General features: G+C 46.8%; 1 long non-coding RNA gene across 1 annotated transcript in view; it reads left to right on the top strand.

Annotated features, from left to right (window-relative positions):
- Positions 1–6,258: 6,258 nt before the first annotated feature.
- Positions 6,259–22,013, top strand: part of LOC149474192 (uncharacterized) — a 114,763-nt gene continuing 99,008 nt past the window's right edge. The window contains exon 1 of the long non-coding RNA XR_016311670.1: positions 6,259–6,322. This is a non-coding gene — a long non-coding RNA (uncharacterized LOC149474192). The remainder of the gene's footprint in view (positions 6,323–22,013) is intronic.

Here is a 22,013-nt window from a genome sequence, read left to right as displayed (position 1 = left end):
TGGGGTAAACAGATATCAAACATGTCAAGACTTAAAATTGTGCACACCCATGGAATTGCAAAAAACGATTCTACACAAAAGTTTCCACAGGCAACTAAAAGCCTTTACGGGTTATCAGTTTAGGGTTAACTGTAAATTATGGCCCCAGACGTGTGCATCAATGCCTCCCATGTGTGGGGTGTGTACGGGACAGAAAAAGGGGGATGTTGGGGATACTTTAACCACTTGCCCTCCAGAGGATTTACCCCCCTTCCTGACCAGGCCATTTTTTGCATACGGCGCTGTGTTATTTTGACTAACAATTGTGCGCTCATGCAATATCTTTTACTTTTTGGTATAAAACATGTCTAGTAAAAAAATAAAAAATATCATATTTCTTCATAAATTTAGGCCAACATTTATTCTGCTACATGTCTTTGCTAAAAAAAATCCCAATATATGTACATTAATTGGTGTAGTGAAAGTTATAGCGTCTACAAATGGCGGTATATATACTGGAATTTTTATTCTAGTAATGTTGGGAATCAGCGACTTAGAGCGGGACTGCGGTGGGACCTGACTAACTGCCACTGACATCCAATGACACTAATACAGTAATCAGTGCTAATAACAATCACTGACACTGTGCTAATGACACTGGGCAGGAAGGGATTAACATCTGGGGTGATCAAAGGGTTAATAGTGCGCTGTGTGCTGTTTTACTAGGGAGACATGCTGCTTTGTATTTCTCTGCTGTGAAGAGAAATACAAAGCAGCATATCCTTGCTGGCAGGGGGTTGTTTACACACAGGTCTCTCCCCTGTCAGCTTTGCCCGACAATCACCGGGTGCTGGCGGGGAATCTCAGGCCGGGACCCAGTGATTGATATCCGTAGCCCCCAATGGCGGCGGGGGTAGGGGGGCACGCGTGCGCCCCCTACCCAGAAATGCAAATCACACATATATATATACGTGATTTTTTGCAGCGCTGTAGCAGTAGTTCTACTATAGGGCAACGGGAAAGCAGTTAAAAAGTTTTTAAAATTATATTTGTGTTATATTGATTCTTCTTTTCAACCGGTAGATGGCAGTTTTTATAAGTTTGTAGCTGCATTTATGATATGTTCTAAGCCTCTAAGGGGTTTATTTACTAAAGCTGGTTCACTCAGAATATGGTGCAGCTGTGCATGGTAGCCAATCAGCTTCTAACCTCAGATGGTTCAATTAAGCTTTAGCAATAAAACCTGGAAGCTGATTGGTTTCTATGCAGAAGTACACACCATTCTGAGTGAACCAGCAAATAAACCCCAATGTCTTTTCTCTGAATAAAGTTTCCTGTTTCCTTGTTGTAGTGAAGGAGAAAAGCACATGTGGAATGTGCAATGTCTGTTCTGTAGGGTTATATACAGAATTTCTAACAAGTGGATAATCTGTGCCTATTATATCTACCTGGAATTTCAGCTTTAACCACATCCCACCCGGCCTATAGCAAATTGACGGCCAGGCAGGATTTTCATCATTCCACGTGGACATCATATGATGTCCTCCCGGTACAAGCCACTGTGTGGCCGTGCTGTGGTGCAATCTGTCACTGATGGCCCGCTGTTAGTACCATGTGATCGCTGTGACCATTCACAGCAGTTCAAACGACAATTGTAAACAATGATTGGCTTCGGTTCATGCCATTCATTGTGTACAATTGTGTTGCTAGCTGTGATTGGTCACAGTGATCACATGGTACTTACAGGGCAAATCACAACCCATCTGTACCATGTGATTAGCGGTGGCCAATCACAGCTAATCACAACAAAACACAATGAATGAATTACTTTCATTCAGTAACATGCTTGCTTATAGCGGTGAAATTCACTGCTATAAGCAATCTTAATGCTAAATGAAAATGCTAATTAAAAAAAAAAATCCTGATCACTTCCCCAGAGTAGTATAATGTTACTATGGTAACATTAAATTGCTCTGGTCACAGTGTGTTAAAAAAATATCATTAAAAAAGGAAAGAATGTAATAAAAAGGAGAAAAAAATTGATAACTTTTTTTTTTAACTGTCACCAGTTAGTGTCCTGATCACCACCACACCAGTTATATGATGGCGCTGTACTGCACTGGTGACATTATGTAGACAAGAATGTTGGGTAGGTGTAACATGGTGGGGCAGTCCTGATTTGCAAAAAGCAATGTATTGTAAGAGTAATTCAACAATACAAACAGTCCTAGTGGGGAGGCACACCCAACCGCAAACACTCACAGTACAGTTGCAAAGTACGGTTAGGCCAGTCCAACCCAAAAGGGGAAGCTTCCTGGTAAGGCAGACATAGTCTTTGTTCATTCCCTACTCTCCAGGAACCTCTCCCTACCGCTAGCACTATCCATGACAGATGAGGAACCTGTCCCTAGTCTAACTGCTCAGAAAGTGTGCCAAATGACTCTGCTTGATCCAAGATGGCTGCCCGGGTCACCAGGGACCACAACATCCAACTGGATCACTGTTCTGTATGACTGAGGACGTCATAGAGAAACCCTGTTTCCCTCAACGTCCTCTCCCCTCTGCAGTCCAGCGCCACCTGCAGTGGAGAATACAGACTGCACCTGCTTACAAGAACCTGTTTAGGAGAGTGTGGAATGGTTTTATTACCTTACAGTATGTGCTTTCTTGTCACAGTGACAATGAATGATTCTCCTCATTGCGTTGTGCAATGGTTCTTTACACAGCAGCCCCGATCCTCTTCTTGGGTCCCCCGCCGGCACTCCTGGCTCCACCCACTTGACCAGTGCCCCCAATAGCAAGCCACTTGCTTTTGGGGCACTGGTGCATGCTTGCTCCCGAGCCCCGCTCTATGGGTCCATAAGAACACATGCCCTCCAAGCTTGCTGGCTGTGATTGAAAAACCTTCAGCCTTTACAACCGCTTTAACATGCCCTTCTGATGCTCTGAGCCTTTAGTGCTGCAGCTCGCTGTTACAACCCTCCTAAAGCCCCCTACACAATTGCAGATATTGACCATAATAAATCGGGTGTCTAATTGCACCCTGTTAGCCATCACACCCAGCACTCTCCACATCACAGGATTTAGGCATGTCCATTAGCATGTCCAAAGCCACTCATAACACTGCCCCAAACTACCTTACCGACCTGATACCCAAATACCACCCAACCCGTACTCTTTGCTCCTCACAAGACCTCCTACTCTCTAGCTCCCTGGTCTCCTCCTCCCACGCCCGACTGCAGGACTTCTCCAGGACTTCCCCCATCCGCTGGAACTCACTACCCCAATACATCAGACTGTCACCTTCCCTCCTCACCTTTAGGCACACCCTGAAAACCCATCTCTTCAGGGAAGCCTACCCCGCCCTTACCTAACAGCCGATCTCCTCCACTCCTCCCACCACTCCATCCCCCACAGCCACTTCTTCCTGTACCACTATCCCCTCCCTCCTAGATTGTAAGCTCGAAAGAGCAGGGCCCTCGAACCCCTCATGTATTGTTTTGTTACTGTATTGTCTCATGTACTTCCCCCACTATATTGTACAGCGCTGAGCAAACTTTTTGGCGCTATATAAATACTGTATCATAATAATAATAATAATAATTAGCTACTGAGATACTTGTGGAAAGACAAGAGGGGTGTTATGTGCCCCTTCTTACCCCTGCCTGAATGTGCCTGGATTTTAAATTGGGCAGCAATTGGGATCAGGGTAGCAAGCAACACAGCAAAGAGAAAGTTAAGATACCTGGGGCCCACACACAGGACGGATGTCTTTTTCTTTATTAATTGATAGTTTGCTTAAATTCTATAGTACTGCACGTCTCCTTTTTCTAAAAAAAAACTGGTATACAATACGGAGGATGATGTAAGACGTCATACTAAATTAAAGGTTCACTTAAAATAGTTTTTTTCGGATACTTTTTAATAATCTTATATTTAGTTTTGTTACATCCTCTTCCTGAATCTCATTGCTGGAAATAGACCAAGATCAGTATTCTTAAATTATTCGCACGGAGAGGAGGTATAATTGTATCTACTGTTAATAGAAACATAAAAGCTAATATTAAGCTATAAAAAAAGAAATCGTGTGGCAGGTACTATATATCTTATTAAATACTAGAGTCCATCAAGCTGTACATGCAGACATTGCCATCTAGTGGGAGTTTAGAAGATATGCAGATATTTTCATTAGAGACTCTTCCATGTAAGGTCTGAATAAAAAAAAAGTCACTATGCCAGGGATGCGAACCCAGCACTTTTTTTACTGACAAAATATGAAAATTTTACAGACAGAGCTATTTGTACAGACAAACTAAAATATGACAGAAACTCATATTATAAACTAAGCCAATCAAAATGTAGCCACTTGACCTCCAGAAGGTTTTACCCTCTTCATAACCAGGCCATTGTTTTGCTATTCAGCAATGTGCTACTTTAACTGGCAATTGCTTGGTCATGCAACACTGTACCTAAATGTATATCATTTTTTTCCATACAAATAAAGCATTATTTTAGAGATGTTTGATCACCTCTGGGTTTATTATTTTTTTATTATATAAATGAAAATGACAGAAAATTTAAAAAAAAAAATATTTTCTACTTTCTGATATAAAACATATCCAATAGAAAATCACATTTCTTCATACAATAGGCCAAAATGTATTCTGCTACATGTCTTTGCTAAAACAAATCCCAATAAGTGTATATTAACTAGTTTGTGTGAAAGTAATAGTGTCTGCAAACAATAGTATATATACTGGAATTTATGCATGGTGATGGCGGTGATCAGTGACTTATAGTGGGACTGTGATAGTGTGGCAGGCACTCTGACACTAACACACCCTCGCTGGGAGGTACACTAACTGACTGACACTGACATCAATAGTGACACTAATACACTGATCAGATATAATACTGTACACTACCACTGTACTAATTACAAAGGCTGGGAAGAAGTTAACATCATAACATCAAGGGGAAATGGAAGGGGTAACTGCCAACAAGTGTAATTTGTATGATATGTGCTGCATTTACTTACAGATTTGGCTGTTTTTGTTGTTGCATGATCAGGGAGAAGAAACAGCCAGATCTTTGATCTGTGTACAGAGCCCTGTGGGAGAGATTTACTAAAACTGGAGAGCGCAAAATCTGGTGAGGTTGTGCATGCCATCCAATCAGCTTCTAACTTCAGCTTGTTCAGCTAAGCTTTGACAAAAAAAACAAACTGGAAGCTGATTGGTTTCTATGTGAAGAAACTCTCTAGTTTTAGCAAAATAACTCCTGTATGTTTATAAAGACAGGGCTCTGTGCTGTGATTGGCTACAGCCAATCAGCTGGTCTCCGTTATAAATCATTGGCTGGGACCTGCTGACAAAAACCCTCTGTAGCTAGTGAGAGCGTGGTTTAGCAGCGGGCGCACGCATGCTCGCCCCAAAGCTGGAACTGCCGGGTAAATGTACTGTGGGTGGGCGGCATGCAGTTGAATAATAAGTAAACATTGACAATACCCACAACCCTCTGTTTGGCTTTGCAATTCAAAATGCCAAACCATGACATGACGTGTGACAAAACATGAGCTTAACTAGGATAATGAAAGACCGGGGGAACCCGGAGATACACCAGGATAACAGGATCTGTGGCAGACTACGCCTGCTATAGTGAACCATTGGGTCAGCCTGACTTCACCTAATAAGAGGAGCTTAAAGGGGATGACAGGAAAATAGGTACTGTGCCTAGTTGCTGAATACATTGCACACATATAACACACTTTTTCTGCCCACAAATTACTCGTACTTCCTATGTCAAAAGGGACAGCCTCAGAGATCCACATAAACCTCAGAACAAAGGATCATTAAAAAAAAAAAAAAATTTCTTTTTTTCTGTTTTTACGGTTTTCTGTACACAGAAATATATCATTTTGTCTGTCTGAGCCTACCTTAACCACTTGCTGACCGCCTGCAGTACTCGTACATTAACTTAAGCCATTCATGACAGTTCAAAGCAAGCATAATCTTTAATGCTCCTGCAAAGCAAAGTGTACAAAAAAAAAATCCCAAGTCGCCCCCCCCCCCCAGAATAGTACATTTTTACTATGGTAACATTGAACTACTCTGATGAAAGTATTTTTGTTTAATTATAAAAAATAATGTTAAAAAAAACTAAAATAATTTTTTTTTCTTTTTTTTAAGGTTTTTTTTTAAACTACTTGATGACTTCCCGCCCACAATGCGCAGCAGGTCTGGGCAAAGCAACATACCTTTATGTTGCTTTCTACTTCCAGGTGTGAGCGTGCATCCAGCGCGGTGTGAGCTGTCTGTCCAGGGAGAGAAAAGAGAACACTACTGTGAGTAAAAGCAGTATATTTTACACACGCACATTAGATTAGCACATTTATCCCTTTGTTCATCGCTATTAACCCTTTGATCACCCCATCACCCAGCCAATGCCTTTAGTACAGTGTCAGATATAGAATTTATCCCTGATAACTTTATTACTGCCACTAGCGACATCAGATAGCATAAGGGTCAGTTAGCGCCCCTTCCAACCTGGGTCAGCTAGCATTAGATTGCCCCCACACTATCGCACTCACGCTAAAGGTAATCACCATTACTAGTATAGTGTTTGTACAGATCAATATATTGATATATAAACAGAACTATACTTGTGCCCCCTTAGTATAGTGTCCCCAAAACAGCAATATTAGCAGAATCAGCCCTGTTCACTGCCAGCACTAGCATTTAGCCCCTCCTCTCCTTTTCACTGAAGATTTGTATGAATTGATTGTGGGCCAAAGCAACTTATACACACAACAATAAATTGCCGCCCACCCAAATTCAGCTCTTGCCAGACAATTGGCTTGCAAACTCATCATGATTTCCAAATTTAAACCTTTTTTGGGCCTAACCCTCAACATGGGCATTACAAAAAATAACGAATTGCAGTTACATTGGTCCACAGACCCGAGTCATCATATGCCCATGTTCTCTGCTGTTATGTATATGCCCAACAAGGACCAGCAATGTACTGGTAAATAGCTGGACTTTATGTGGTTATGCCAGGAGGATGTCTGCAGCTACAGACATCATCCTGGTATTGTTTTTTTCAGCTGGCGGTTGGCTTTCATGTAAAAACAATGCAAGCGGCTAATTAGCCACTGTATTGCTTTTACAAGCAGTGGGAAGAGATGTCCCCTCCCCCCTGACACCTTCCACGGCTTTCTTGGGCTTTCCTGTCCCACCAGGGAACCTGATTATGCAGCTGGCAGTTCAGTCAGCTGACCATAGAGTTGACCGGAGACCGGAATAGCTCAAATCATCTCTATGGTCTGAGAAACCAGAAGCAACTAGCATTTCATCATTTTGGTTTCGCCAGATATAAACAGCTTCACTTTTAAATTGGGAAAGCATCTGATCACACCGCTCTTAGTGTGATCAGATGCTTTAAGGGCAGAGGAAAGATCTAGAGTCTAATAGACCCCAGATTTCTCAGACAAGAGAACAGAGATTGCATCATGCATGTGAGGTATCACCACGAACATCGAGGGCAGTAATTCTAGCACTATACCTCCTGTGTAAATCTAAAGTGGTAACCTGTAAAAGCTTTTAAAACATCACCTATACATTTAAAAAATTTACATAGTTGACGTGGTTGCACAGGCTTTTGCAACTTTAAAACATGTCATGTTTGGTATTTCATTACTCAGCATAACATCATCTTTTATATGTTATCAAACAATTGGGCAATATATGTTTTTGTGCATTAAAATTAAAAAAATTAGCATATTTTTTCGAAAAAATTGTCATTTGAAAAATTGCTGTGCAAATGCTGTATGACATAAAAAATTGAGACACCCACCATATTCTCTAGGGCTTCTGTTTTAAAAAAATATATTATGTTTGGAGGTTCAAAGTAATTTTCTAGCAACAAAACTGTTTTTTTTTCATGTAAGCAAAAGGTGTCAGAAAAGGTTTGGTTTTTTAAGTGGTTAGAAGAGTGGGTGAGGTCTGGCATAAGCTTATGATGTTGTCCCTGAATTGCCAGGATAGTAGAAGCACTTCCCCCCTGAAATGACCCTTTTTTGGAAAGTAGACACTAAGATATTTGCTAAGGGGCATAGTGAGTATTTTTCAGATCTCATTTGTTGCCACAAGTTTTTGGAAAATGAGGAAAGATAATGAAAATGATTTTTTTCTTTTTTCAAAACCTTGTAAAAAAAAGGATATCTGCAAAACACTCACCATGCCACTTATCAAATCCCTTGGGGTGTCTACTTTTCAAAAAGGGTCATTTTGGGGGGGGTGTTTGTACTATCCTGCAGAGCCGGATCTTTCCTGTCTGATGTGGGGGTGCAATAAAAACTGTCAGGGGGCAGAGGATGAAAAGTCAACAGGGCGGTGTATAGAAGTCAGTGGGGCAGTGTACAGGGGGGCCAGCAGGGCAGAGAGATAGGGTCAGCAGTTTGTAGGGCAGAGTACAAAGGCCATTAGTTTGTAGGGCAGTTTATAGTAGGTTATCAAGGCAGTGTATAGGGGTTAGCAGGGCAGTGTACAGGGGGTCAGCAGGACAGAGGATGAGAGGTCAGCAGGGGAGTGTACAAGAGTCAGTAGGGCAGTGTACAGGCAGTCAGTAGGGCACAAAATAGGGGTCAGCAGGGCAGAGGATGGGAAATCAGCATGTGAGTGTACAAGAGTCAGTGGGGCAGTATAGAGGGGTTCAGTAGGGCAGAAGATAGGGGTCAGCAGGGCAAAGGACAGGGGTCAACAGAGGCGATGACAGGGTCAGTAGGGTGGAGAACAGGGGTTATAAGAGCAAAGACAGGACAGTAGGGCAGAAGATGGGGCAGTGAGGCAGAATAAAGGGGGTCAACAGGGCAGAGGACAGTGGTCATAAGGGCAGTGTACAGGGGTCAGCGGGATGGAGGACAGGGGTCAGCAGGGCAGGGTACAGAGGGTCAGCAGGGTAGAGGACAGGGGTCAGAGGAGAAGAGGACAGGGTCAGAACTGAAACATAGCAACAGCTATACACTGCAGATTGAGGCTGTGTCTGTAAGGGAATCTGATCTCAGGATGGTCACATGGTCACATGGTCCTAGCACAAACTCCTCCAACCCCCCCTTGTAGCACAAATACCCCCAATCCTCCTTCTTGCACAATTCCCCCTTCTTGCACAAATCCCCCCTCCTAGCGCAAATCCCCCCAATCTCTCCTTCCAACATAAATCCCCCCTGCTAATCCCCCCTCCTAGAAAAAATCTTCCTGCTAATCCCCCCTCCTAGCACAAATCCCCCCAGTCTCCCCTTCTAGCACACATCTCCCTGCTTATCTGCCTCCTAGCACAAATCTACCCAATCTCCCCTTCTAACACAAATCCAGAGCACAGCACAGCTCCTCTGGGCTCTCTCTTCCTTGTCACTTTCTGGACTTAACTGCTCCAGGCTCTCTTTCCCTTGTCTCAGGGATGGGGGGGAAGGAGCTCAGCAGTCCGGGGGGGGGAGAACATAACTAAATTGGGGGGGCAGCCCAGCACCCCCCTGGATCCAGCCATGCTGGAAGGGAAAACCTTCCGGGGCTGAAGTGGTTAAAGAAGAACTCTCTTAAAACCAGCAACTGCTGGGACAATAAACACTTTGATCAGAGCAATGTAATGGGGCAATTTGATGTACAACATAATGTATAAGTGCATCCCCCCACAATGTATAAGTCCCCCTTTATAGCAAATGTCCCCCCCTTACATCATAAGTCTCCATCAGAGTCCCCCTTACATCAGGTTCCCTTGTGCCCCCTCCTTTTATCAGGCTCCCTAGAGTACCCCACCCCTTTAGACCAGGGTCCCTAGAGTTCCCACTTAATATCTGGGTTCCCAGAATACCCCTCCCCTTAAATCTGGGCACCCTGAGTTTTTTCCCACTTACATCAGGGTCCCCAAAGTTCCTTCCTTAGAGTCCACAGGGCCCCCCCTTTAAGGTGACCCTACACGCTGATTTTATTCTCCATTTAATGTGGGATTGAATCTGCAAACAATTGAATGGTCACAAATTCCATTACGATCGCTTTAAACTTGATTTCGATCGCATTCGATCAAACTGAGTCGATCAGCCAGGGCAGAAAATTATCCATTGTTTTGAATGGATTCACAGAACTGTGATACTGTATTAATATAATTATATCATTCAGATTATGAAACTGCATGGTGGAAACAAAGCCACAATTGATAACCAATGAAATCACTTACTTGGGTTGTCGACTATAGATTTCTTATTCCTGTCAGAAGAGATTGAGGCATACATGGCCACCATTACCTCGATCTGTTCTTGGCAGCATGGTGGAAGCTGGGAGGCAAAGCACCAGGAGCAGTTCTGGAGGAGGAAGTTACATCCTCCTCTTCTGAATGCTGGGGTCTGGGGCAAGCAGGTGGTTGGTTGCTGGGATGCCAGTATTTTCACGTATAGTTTCCCCCGTCCACAAACATTTACAGACAGGAAAAATAAGGGTTTTTTTCTTACAAATTGTCCATGAAAATAAAACAGTTGGCAAACCTGAGCTCTTTTAAAACCGTCAACTTAAACAGACATCCTCTGTTTTGGATCACCCCCTAGAGAAACATGCATTATATTCTTCATTAGTGGAGGCTCAATTCTTATAGTTTTATTATTGCCTCATAAAAAGTTTAAACTTTGTTTTAAATATAGAATTCCAGACAAGTCAAATTTAGTGAGCTAGTGAACACACTGTAAATGTGTTAAAACCACTCAATTTCCCACTCAATAAAGTGGATTCTCTGTGACCCACAGCAGTCACAGCACCTACAGAGCACCTCAAAGGGTTTCTAGGAGGGCAATAGGAGTGTACTTCCTGAAGCTCATGCACTGCATCACCAATCACCTTTGAACTTCCAAGCCAGGCTTGAATTTGGCTGTGAGAAGCCCTTTGGTACTACTATTAGAAGGATGTTCCGGCATCACCAGCAAGTGTTTTCCAGGATCACCAGATAAAGACAAAAGAAAGTAGGGTGGACTGGTGCACTGCAGTAATGCCTGCATGCAAAACTGAATTACAGAGAGTAGGCAGCCCTCCCTCTAAGCAGCTTAAAGTGTATTTAAAACCAAACCTTTTTTATTTTTGGGTAGAATAGGGAAGTGTTAAAAATCCGTTATTGCCAACTATGTCATGCTGGTTATAATTCCCATTATTTCTTGTCCTGGCGACATGTAGACAGGTGCAGTCTATTTTCCCTATTGCAGGTGGCACTCAACCACAGTGACATTGCAGAGGGAGAGGAAGTCGTGAGGAACATACTCCTTTATGGTTTCTAGGGTCACTGGGGAAGTGATCTGGTTGGATGCTGTCGTCCCATGTGACTCTGGTCAGGCAGAGTTTATTTAAGACCCTGGCTCCCTGGCTTGCAGGTAGATAGCATAGGGACAGCTCTCCCATCTGTCAGGGACAGTGAATAGTGGTAATGAAAGGTTCCAGATGAGTAGAGACAGGATAGGGACACACCGTCCTCTTGGAATCCTCCCTCTTGGGTGCAGATCAGCCATGCCCCATTCTGCCCCCTGAGACAGATACTGTTGGCATGCTCAAGACCCACTCTTTTTTACATTGCTGAGACATATGGTGCTGACCAATCAGAAGCTGCCTAGCCTGTACTGTCATCCCTGCAAGGGGAGAGAAAGCCACTTCACAGGTCTGGGGATTTGAAATCCCAGCATATTTCTCTCCTCTCCTTGCAGTGATGACAGTATGGGCTAGATGTCTTCTGACTGGTCTGCACCCTGACAGTGCTGACCAATCAAAAGCTGTACTGTCATCCCTACTTTGCGAGGAGAGAAAACCATGGAGCTTTTCCTTCTGTGACATCTCTTTTCCAATAAAATGCAGCCCCCTCTCCCCAGCACCCCCCATATCTGTACCTTGTTGGAAAAGGTGACCCAGGCCTCACTCCTCTGGGTGGACAGAATTAACTCATTGGCATCATGCAGGATGCAGGAACCGGTCCAGTTCTGGACAGTCCTCCTCCTCCCCCGCCTGGAGCCCAAAGTAATTGCATGTGGTGGTGATGAAAAGTTTCCTTGAGTCCCCAGGCATGTTCCCCACACTCCACAGACACCTCACTTCCAGGCAGCAGCATGTAGAGGAACAGTCATCGGAGAGGCTCAGGGACCTCCACTGCTGCTGAGCTCTGGTTGGATTTGGGACCGCCACTAATGCTTCACAGGTCTGGGGATTTGAAATACCCATGGCTTTCTCTCCTCTTTCTCTCGCACAAACTGTCATACCTGCAAGGAGAGGAGAGGAAGCTGGGGGGGATTTCATATCCCCAGACCTGTGAAGCAGCTTTCTCTCATCTCCTTTCCAGGATGACAGAACGTGCTAGACAGCTTTTGATTGGTCTGCACCGTGACAGTGTGGACCAATCAAAAGCTGTACTGCACTAAGAGGAGAGAGAGCCATAGGGATTTCAAATCCCCGGCTTTTCCTTCTGTGGCAGCATGGGATAAATGCAAGGAGGTTTCCCGCATCGCTTCTCTGTGAACTGAGTTCACACAGGAGCAGAGAGAGAACCTCATGCAGTTTGGACAGGAATTGCACCGCATTCCTGTTCAAATTGCATGCTATTCTTTGTGGTGCAATTTGCATCATTACATTTTGTATTGTCACAAATTGTACCACAAAACATCTGTTTCTGGTGTCGGGATTATTATCACAAGCAGGAGTACTCATGAATATACTCAGTACCAATACCAGTGCATCCATGAAAAAAAAAAATAAAATATATATATATATATATATATATATATATTAGAGATGAGCGAATCGAACATGGCGAAGTGGAATTCGTTTCGAAGTTCAGGAAAAATTCGATTCCCGCCGAATCCGAAAATTAGCAAACTTCGGATGCACGAATCGAATTTTCCCAAAAATGGCGGCGACATGTGTGGCGACGGAGCGGGGATCTCTGGGAAGGCGCGCAGACAAGGCGCGCTGACCCATAATGCATTCATTCATGACATGTGATCGCATTAGCCAATCAGCAGCCAGCCAGCCAGCACTGTGTAATGGTGGAGCTATAAATTGCGGCCATCTTAGAATTCTCCATTAGCCTCCGGTCATTCAAGAGAGACAGACCTCTGTGTATTAGGGACAGAGTTAGGGACAGAGAGACTTTAGGGCCACAGAATCGTTACTTAGGGACACAGAATCGTTACTCAGGGACACAGAATTGTTACTCAGGGACACAGAATTGTTACTCAGGGACACAATGGTTACTCAGGGACAGACACAGAATTGTTACTCAGGGACACAGAATTGTTACTGAGGGACACAGAATCGTTACACAGGGACACAGAATTGTTACTCAGGGACACAGAATTGTTACTCAGGGACACAGAATTGTTACTCAGGGACAGACACAGAATTGTTACTCAGGGACACAGAATTGTTACTCAGGGACACAGAATTGTTACTGAGGGACACAGAATCGTTACTCAGGGACACAGAATTGTTACTCAGGGACAAAGAATTGTTACTCAGGGACAGACACAGAATTGTTACTCAGGGACACAGAATTGTTACTCAGGGACACAGAATTGTTACTGAGGGACACAGAATCGTTACTCATGGTCACAGAATCGTTACTCAGGGACACAGAATTGTTACTCAGGGACACAGAATTGTTACTGAGGGACACAGAATCGTTACTCAGGGACACAGAATTGTTACTCAGGGACACAGAATCGTTACTGAGGGACACAGAATCGTTACTGAGGGACACAGAATTGTTACTCAGGGATACAGAATTGTTACTCAGGGACAGACACAGAATTGTTACTCAGGGACACAGAATTGTTACTCAGGGACACAGAATTGTTACTGAGGGACACAGAATCGTTACTCAGGGACACAGAATTGTTACTCAGGGACACAGAATCGTTACTGAGGGACACAGAATCGTTACTGAGGGACACAGAATTGTTACTCAGGGACACAGAATTGTTACTCAGGGACAGACACAGAATTGTTACTCAGGGACAGACACAGAATTGTTACTCAGGGACACAGAATTGTTACTGAGGGACACAGAATCGTTACTGAGGGACACAGAATCGTTACTCAGGGACACAGAATTGTTACTCAGGGACACAGAATTGTTACTCAGGGACAGAAACAGAATTGTTACTCAGGGACACAGAATTGTTACTCAGGGACACAGAATTGTTACTCAGGGACACAGAATCGTTACTGAGGGACACAGAATCGTTACTGAGGGACACAGAATTGTTACTCAGGGACACAGAATTGTTACTCAGGGACACAGAATTGTTACTCAGGGACACAGATTCGTTACTGAGGGACACAGAATCGTTACTGAGGGACACAGAATCGTTACTCAGGGACACAGAATTGTTACTCAGGGACACATAATTGTTACTCAGGGACACAGAATTGTTACTCAGGGACACAGAATTGTTACTGAGGGACACAGAATCGTTACTCAGGGACACAGAATCGTTACTCAGGGACACAGAATCGTTACTCAGGGACACAGAATTGTTACTCAGGGACACAGAATTGTTACTGAGGGACACAGAATCGTTACTGAGGGACACAGAATTGTTACTCAGGGACACAGAATCGTTACTCAGGGACACAGAATCGTTACTCAGGGACACAGAATTGTTACTCAGGGACACAGAATTGTTACTGAGGGACACAGAATCATTACTCAGGGACACAGAATCGTTGAATTAAAGAGTATGTCAGACAACACGCAGAGGAGTGGCAGAGGAGGCAATGTTTCAGGAGCAAGCAGACGTGGCAACAGAGGAAGGAGTCGAGGCAGCACTAGTCGCAGCCAGAGGCCAGTGCTCCCGGTGTCATCCAGCGGTCGTGTCTCCACCGACAACCCTGCCGTCATCGATTGGTTGGCTCGGTCGTCTTCCTCTTCCCAGGTCACCTCTGACACCTACAGCCAATGGTCGGTGGGTACGTCAGACACAACCGTTAGTTGGCATGGCCCGGGAGCAAGCCCACTGAAATCACGTGTCCTCTACCTGCCCCTGTCCTTTGGTGTTCCCTCACCAAGCGAAGTATCGCATGCTGTGGGCTCAGCCCCACTGTACAGTGAGGAAGAGCTAACAGAGGGCGGTCAGGAACGGGGGGAGACATCCGCCTCTTCAGCAGCCTGGCGAGGAGAGTGGCTCGGTAGCCGGTCTAGAGACAGGTCTGTCTCCTGACCCACACGCAGCCGAGGGGGCTAGTAGTGAGGCGGAGACCCTAATTGATGATGATGAGGCTGATCGCACTTGGCAGCCTCGTCGTCATCAGGCTATTGCTTCCGCATCATCAGGAGAAGAGGGTGGCAGCTTGGCAGCGAGCAAAACAGTCGGTGGGTTGCCCAGGAGGCAGCAGGGTCGCAGCAGTGTCAGTGGAGGCAAACGGCCACGGAGTAGAGCACCAGCTCCACTGCAGCCTACCACCACGGCCAGTAGTGGTGCCGGTGTGCACGGAGGAAGTAGCAGTCAGCCAGTGAGGAGTAGCGGGGGCAAAGTTTCCTACTCGGCGGTGTGGCAATTTTTCGTCAAGCCGCCCGAGGAAGTAAACGTAGCCGTATGTCGACTATGTGGCCAGAAAGTCAAGCGTGGCCAGGGGGCCCATGTTGGGACTACAGCGTTGCGTCAGCATATGCAGCGTCGCCATTCGGTGGCCTGGGAAAACCGTGATAAAGATACGGCGGTTCTGCCTGCCCCAGCCCCCGCTCCATCACCCGCTCCGTTACTTGCTCCGTCACCCGACGTCAATCGCCCTCTATCAGCCAGTCAAGGCTCCAACACCTCTGCTGAGGGGAGTTGTCGCTCGTTGGCATCTTCCGCTCGTTCAGATGCTCCTTCTCCTGCTACTCCTCTTCACAGATTCCGTCAGCAGTCTTTCTTGGAATCCGTTTCCAAGAGACAACAGTTTGCGAGCACGCACCCGACGGTGCAGAAGCTGAACGTCCTCCTGTCCAAGTTGCTGGTGCTGCAGTCCCTCCCTTTCCAAGTGGTGGACTCAGCACCTTTCCGAGAAATGATGGCTTGTGCCGCGCCGCGGTGGAGAGTGCCAAGCCGGCATTTCTTCGCCAAAAAGGCAGTGCCAGCCCTGCATTCACATGTAGAAGAGATGGTGGGCCAGTCTTTGAGCATGTCGGTCTCTGCCAAAGTGCACGGCAGCGCCGACGTGTGGAGCTGTAACTACGGTCAGGGACAGTACATGTCATTTACGGCCCACTGGGTGAACGTGGTGCCGGCACAGCCGCACCAGCAACTTGGACAGGTCACGCCGCTTTTGCCTCCACGTTTGCACGTCCTTGGTCCAGCAAAGATGTCCGCCTCTACCACCTCTTCTTCCGCCGTGTCCTCAGCCGCCACCCCCGTGCCAAGTCCCATTACCCGACCGGCATATCACATGTGCAGGGCGCAACGGTGTCACGCTGTGCTGCACCTGGTATGCCTTGGCGAACGTAGTCACACAGGGGAGGAACTTCTGAGTGTAATGAACAGAGAAATCGACAGATGGCTGTCTCCGCGCAAACTCAAAATTGGAACCATGTTGACCGACAACGGAAAGAACATGGTGTCTGCTCTGCGTCAAGGAAGGTTGTGCCATGCGCCATGCATGGCTCACGTGTTCAATCTGGTTGTCAAGCGGTTCCTAAAATCCACCATCCCACTGCAAGACATCCTTAAAATGTCACGTAAACTTTGCATGCATTTCAGCCATTCCTACACTGCAAAGCACACCCTCCTTGAGCTGCAGCGGCAGAACGGAATTCCACAGCATCGCCTGATCTGCGACGTTGCAACAAGGTGGAATTCAACCCTACATATGTTAGACCGCCTTTACGAACAGCGAAAGGCCATCACCGATTTCCTGATGTTACAAGCGGATAAAGGTACTCCCCTGTGTAACTTAGATGTCAGCCATTGGCAGCTCATGCGTGACACCTGCCGCTTGCTCAGGCCCTTTGAGGAGGCCACGCTATTCGTGAGTCGGCAGGACTATGGGATGAACGACGACATTCCTCTGTTGCACGTCCTGGAACAAATGCTGTTAACAATGGCTGGTCAGGGTGCGGTAGACGTGGCGCACAGATCTCAACGCCACATGACCCCTGTGGGGGCAGGACAGGAAGAAGAGGAGGAGGTAGAGGAGGACATTGGTGCTCAGGAATTATTGAGTGAAATGGGTGGTTTTTCCACTCAGCGGACAGGAGTGGAGGAGCAGGAGCATCTGGTAGAGGAGGAGGAGGAGGAGACAGAGGACCCAGACGCACCGTGGCAGTATGCTGTGGAGATGGAGGCAGGGAGTCCCTCGCATTCCTTGGCACAAATGGCCCATAGCATGCTCGGTTGCTTGCGTAGCGACAGCCGAATAATAACCATCAGACAGAGGGATGACTTTTGGCTGTCCACCTTGTTGGACCCTCGCTACCGTTCAAAAATGGTGGCCTTTTTCACACCTGCTGAGAGGGAGGCCAAAATAACGTACTATAAAAACCACCTATGTAGTCAGTTGGTCTCTGCCTTTGTGCGCCAACGTCCATCCTCAGACACTGTGGGCCCTGTGCGCTCGCGTTCCGCTGCCATGGCAGCAGGGGAGGGGTGGGGTGGTAGGAGCAGTGGCAGCTCCACCAGCAGCGGCTGCCTCAGTCTGCAGTCGATGATGAGTAGCTTTCTTCACCAGCGCAGTGAGGAAACTACTAACCAGCCGCAGCAGCAGCAGCATCAGGTGGACCTGGAGCAGGACCTCAAACAAGAGGCTTGGGCCTACTTGGACAGCACCCTGCCAACCGAGGTAGACAATCCCCTTGACTACTGGGCAACGAAACTTGACCTTTGGCCCCAACTAGCTGAATTTGCCCTTGAAAGGCTGTCATGCCCGGCCAGTAGCGTGGCATCGGAGCACGTGTTTAGTGCGGCAGGAGGTATTGTAACTCCGCGGAGGACACGACTGTCCACCCAAAGTGTGGAGAGACTCACGTTTGTGAAAATGAATCAGGCGTGGATTAGTCTGGATTTCAAACCACCAGTTCCTGACACAACTGACTAAATCCGCCATGAATCATGCCCCAAACATGTTATTATTTTTAACATAGGCCTCTGTATGGCCTTCAATTTAAGCTGCTTACGCTTCGCCACTCTGCCATGGGCCCCTGTACCGCCTCCTCTTGCTGCTGCCAGGTCCAGAGTGTGTCATGGGTCCCTGTACGGCCTCCCATTGCTGCTGTCTCCATCGCCACACTCTGCCATGTGCCACTTTCAGGTCTCCTCACACTGCTGGTGGGTTCCATTTTGTCATAGGGTGCTGGCAGATTACGGGCCTCCCATTGCTGCTGCCAGGCCCGTAATCTGCCATGGGCCCCCGTACCGACTCCTCATGCTGCTGCCAGGCCCGTAATCTGTCATGGGCCCCTGTACCGCCTCCTCATGCTGCTGCCAGGTCCAGAGTGTGTCATGGGTCCCTGTACGGCCTCCCATTGCTGCTGTCTCCATCGCCACACTCTGCCATGTGCCACTTTCAGGTCTCCTCACACTGCTGGTGGGTTCCATTTTGTCATAGGGTGCTGGCAGATTACGGGCCTCCCATTGCTGCTGCCAGGCCCGTAATCTGCCATGGGCCCCCGTACCGACTCCTCATGCTGCTGCCAGGCCCGTAATCTGTCATGGGCCCCTGTACCGCCTCCTCATGCTGCTGCCAGGTCCAGAGTGTGTCATGGGTCCCTGTACGGCCTCCCATTGCTGCTGCCAGGCCCATAATCTGCCATGGGCCCCGTACCGACTCCTCATGCGGCTGCCAGGCCCGTAATCTGTCATGGGCCCCTGTACCGCCTCCTCATGCTGCTGCCAGTTCCAGAGTGTGTCATGGGTCCCTGTACGGCCTCCCATTGCTGCTGTCTCCATCGCCACACTCTGCCATGTGCCACTTTCAGGTCTCCTCACACTGCTGGTGGGTTCCATTTTGTCATAGGGTGCTGGCAGATTACGGGCCTCCCATTGCTGCTGCCAGGCCCGTAATCTGCCATGGGCCCCCGTACCGACTCCTCATGCTGCTGCCAGGCCCGTAATCTGTCATGGGCCCCTGTACCGCCTCCTCATGCTGCTGCCAGGTCCAGAGTGTGTCATGGGTCCCTGTACGGCCTCCCATTGCTGCTGTCTCCATCGCCACACTCTGCCATGTGCCACTTTCAGGTCTCCTCACACTGCTGGTGGGTTCCATTTTTTCATAGGGTGCTGTATGGCCTCCCATTGCTGCTGCCTCCACCGCCACACTGTGGCTCCACACTCTGGTTTTGGCCCCGTGACTGCCAAAATGAGTGAAGTGTGCGGTGATTCTAAGATCGACGGCACTCATCTGCATGTCAAACTGACTGACATGATTATTTCTCTTCCCCAGCAGACTCCAAGGGCATTTAAATTAAAGGTACAGTGTTCTGCACTAATATAAAGGCTCTCTGAAGCCTAGAAACACCCTTTTTATAAGTTAAATTTGCAGCGAATATATTCGACTCAAATCGAATTTATTCCACGAATTCGCCGAATCAGCCGAATCGAATTTTTGAATAATTCGCTCATCTCTAATATATATATATATACACAGTTAGGTCCATATGTATTTTGGACACAGGCACGTCCAATTAACTTTGCCGCAATTGGCTGGATTTGGGCTGACAGTATATCTCTAAGCACTGCAGAATTCATCCGGCTGCTTCTGTCTTCTGTCACATCATCAATAAACACCAATGACCCAGTGCCACTGGAAGCCATGCATGCCCATACCATTACACTGCCTGCACCATGTTTTACAGATGACGTTGTGTGCTTTGGATCATGAGCCGTTCCAAGCCTTCTCCACACTTTTTTCTTCCTGTCATTCTGGTACAGATTCATCTTAGTTTCATCTGTCCAAAGAATGCTTTTCTAGAACTGGTCTGGCTTTTTAAAATTTTTTTTAGCAAAGTCTAATCTGGCTTTTCTATTCTTCAGGCTTATGAATGGTTTGCACCTTGTGGTGAACCCTCTATATTTGCTCTCCTGAAGTCTTCTCTTGATTGTAGACTTTGACAATGATACACCCACCTCCTGGAGAGTGTCCTTCACTTGTCTGGATGTTGTGAATGGGTTTTTCTTTACCATAGAGAGGATCCTGTGATCATCCACTACTGCTGTCTTCTGTGGACATCCATGCCTTTTTATGTTGCTGAGCTCACCAGTGCAGTCTTCTTTCCTCAGACTGTACCAAACTGTTGATCTGGCCACTTCTAATGTTGCTGCTATCTCTCTGATGGATTTGTTTTGTTTTACAATGCCTTACAATGGCCTGTTTCACTTGCATGGACATCTCCTTTGAACGCATGATGTAGGTTCACAGCAATAGATTCCAAATGCAAATACCACACTTAGAATCAATTCCAGGCCTTTTACCTGCTTAATTGATGAAGAAATTGATGAAGAAATAACGAAAGAGTAGCCCACACCTGGCCATGAAACAGCTTTTTGATTCAAGAGCTGTAATTCCTAAACCCTTCCGATTTGGATGTACATACCCTCAAATTAAACCTGAGAGTGTGCACTTTCAGCCCATATCTATTATATAACTATAGCTTGAATATGTTTTGGTAAATACCTGAAAAAAATCAAAAATTATGCCTGTGTCCAAATATATATGGACCTAAATATATATATATACATGCACACACACTATATACTGTACATATATACAGCATATGCAGAAGCACTTCTCTTATGGCAGAGACAGCCAGAGAGATCTTTCCCATCACACAGAGTGATAATAGTAATATGCACGGGTTCATTAGGGTGTAGCCTGTGGGTTTTTCATAACTTAATAAAAGCTGACCAGGGGCAGACTGACAACTCATGGGGCCCCCGGGTAATAGGGGGTCATGGGGCCCCTGTGTCCTTGCCCAAACTCAAAAAAGCCTATGAAAAAGGTACCAGGGGCATCTCATGGGGCCCCCTACTGACCCTGGGCCCTCGGGCAGTGCCCAAGAGTCCAAATGGTCAGTCCGCCCCTGAAGCTGACCATTGTAAGCACCAAGGGCGTAGATAAGGGGGGGGCAGGGGGGCCTGCACCCCCACCCCAGGGCAGTTACTGACTATCTGGTATAGGGAGAGACTGTAAATAAAATCAGAGTGCTTTGCATCCATTTGTAATTGTACAGGAAAAAGCTCCTCAGAGCACTAGCAGTCTGTCATACTGCTGCTGTTCCCTCCCCTCCCTCCAGGCTGCTATTCAGCTGAACATCTCTCTTCCACCTGTAGTAAATCCTGCCTGCTACTATATGTCATGGCTGAATCAAAGGGGGAGATTTTGGTTGCGCCCCCACCCCCCCCCCCCAGGCAACTCCCACCGCTGTGGATGTTGTGCTTGGGCTGGGTTGCCAAGCCTCCATCAAGAGATGCTGCCCATAAACTTAGGGACAGGCTGGCTGCAGCTGTGAAGGCTGAATGTCTGTGACACACTCACACAGCCCAGCCTGATGTAAAGGGGCACACCGCTGCATTCTGATGTAAGAGGGCACACCGCTGGATTCTGATGTAAGAGGGCACACCGCTGCATTCTGATGTAAGAGGGCACACCGCTGCATTCTGATGTAAGAGGGCACACTGCTGGATTCTGATGTAAGAGGGCACACTGCTGCATTCTGATGTAAGAGGGCACACCGCTGCATTCTGATGTAAGAGGGCACACCTCTGCATTCTGATGTAAGAGGGCACACCGCTGCATTCTGATGTAAGAGGGCACACCGCTGGATTCTGATGTAAGAGGGCACACTGCTGCATTCTGATGTAAGAGGGCACACCGCTGCATTCTGATGTAAGAGGGCACACCGCTGGATTCTGATGTAAGAGGGCACACCGCTGGATTCTGATGTAAGAGGGCACACTGCTGCATTCTGATGTAAGAGGGCACACCGCTGGATTCTGATGTAAGAGGGCACACCGCTGGATTCTGATGTAAGAGGGCACACCGCTGCAT

Source organism: Staurois parvus, unplaced genomic scaffold, assembly GCF_062004578.1.
Source record: "Staurois parvus isolate SC_StPar_1 unplaced genomic scaffold, SC_StPar_1.0 ptg000010l, whole genome shotgun sequence".
NCBI classification, from domain to species: Eukaryota; Metazoa; Chordata; class Amphibia; order Anura; family Ranidae; genus Staurois; species Staurois parvus.
Note: the sequence above shows the minus strand (reverse complement) of the source record. Positions and strands in the feature narration are given on the sequence as shown.